Source organism: Heptranchias perlo, chromosome 20, assembly GCF_035084215.1.
Source record: "Heptranchias perlo isolate sHepPer1 chromosome 20, sHepPer1.hap1, whole genome shotgun sequence".
NCBI lineage: Eukaryota > Metazoa > Chordata > Chondrichthyes > Hexanchiformes > Hexanchidae > Heptranchias > Heptranchias perlo.
In genome coordinates this window covers 22,789,012-22,790,671 of record NC_090344.1, presented here as the reverse complement: position 1 = coordinate 22,790,671, position 1,660 = coordinate 22,789,012, and the positions used below count along the sequence as shown (strand labels likewise).

General features: G+C 49.3%; 1 non-coding gene across 1 annotated transcript; it reads left to right on the top strand.

The window, feature by feature from the left end:
• The first annotated feature begins 1,578 nt into the window (after positions 1-1,578).
• trnal-uag (transfer RNA leucine (anticodon UAG)) lies at positions 1,579-1,660 on the top strand. The gene has a single exon. It is a non-coding gene; the product is annotated as a tRNA-Leu (tRNA).

Here is a 1,660-nt window from a genome sequence, read left to right as displayed (position 1 = left end):
CAACAGCACTAGCAAACACTCCTCCTAGGACAGCGGTCCCGGCCCTGCACAGGTGCAGACCATCCGGTTTGTACTGGTCCCACCTCCCCCAGAACCGTTTCCAGTGTCCCAGGAATTTGAATCCCTCCCCCTTGCACCATTCCTCTAGCCACGTATTCATTTGAAATATCCTCCTATTTCTACTCTGACTAGCACGTGGCACTGGCAGCAATCCTGAGATTACTACCTTTGAGGTCCTATTTTTTAATTTACCTCCTAACTCCCTATATTCTGCTTTTAGGACCTCATCCCATTTTTTACCTATATCGTTGGTGCCTATGTGCACCACGACAGCTGGCTGTTCGCCCTCCCCCTCCAAAATGTTCTGTAGCCGCTCCGAGACATCCTTGATCCTTGCACCAGGGAGGCAACACACCATCCTGGAGTCTCGGTTGCGGCCGCAGAAACGCCTGTCTATTCCCCTTACAATTGAGTCCCCTATCACTATAGCTCTGCCACTCTTTTTCCTCCCAGCCTGTGCAGCAGAGCTACCCGTGGTGCCAGGAAGTTGGCTGCTGCTGCCTTCCCCTGATAAGTCATCCCCCCCAACAGCATCCAAAGTGGCATATCTGTTTGAGAGGGGGATGGCCACGGGGGACCCCTGCACAACTGCCTGCATCTCTTACTCTTCCTGGTGGTCACCCATTCACTTCCTGCCTGTATACCCTTTACCTGCGGTGTGACCAACTCGCTAAACGTGCTATCCACGAGTTTCTCTGCATCGCGGATGCTCCACAGTGAGTCCACCCGCAGCTCCAGCTCCGAGATACGATCGGTCAGTAGCTGCAGGTGGACACACTTCCCGCACACATGGTCGGCAGGGACACTGGTAGTGTCCATGACTTCCCACATCTTGCAGGAGGAGCATATCACGGGTGCGAGGTCTGCTGCCATGACTTGCCTTAGCTGAGTTACCCCTTTTAAATTACGTTGAAATTAGAAAATGTTAACTATACTAGGGACCTAGGTTCACTAAAAAAAACACTATCTGCTATAAAACCTGCAGATCTTCCCTTTCTTATTACTTTACTTACAGTAAAATGGTAGAAATACTCACCTGAACCTACTCACCAATCAGCTGCCTCCCCTGTGCCGCGTCACTTTCTGATCAATCAGGAAGCACTTTATCACAGAAAGTGTCGTAGAAATCTGGAACTCTTTTCAACAAAAGGCTGTAGATGTTGGGTCAATTCACATTTTGAAGACTGAGATCGATGGAATTTTCCCCGAAAGTGTATCAAGGGATCTGTGTCACAGTCGGGGAAATGGAGTTGATGCACAGATCACCCCTGATCGAATTAAATGGCGCTGCAGGTTCGAGGGGCTGAATAGTCTTCTCTTGTCTCCAATTTTCGACATTTATCAACGTCGGGCTCGATGACAAGTTTTATGATCAAGTGTTAAATGCAGGAAGGGCTCAGAAAGCCCTTTAAATTCCTTCTTGCACAATTCAAAAGCACTGGACCCAGATGATAAAGAGCAAGAAAGCCGGATTTCAATCACTAACCTCATGTTTCATTAATGATCGGCTTATTCCGTGACAGCATGGCCGAGCGGTCTAAGGCGCTGGATTTAGGCTCCAGTCTCTGAGGGGACGTGGGTTCGAATCCCACTGCTGTCA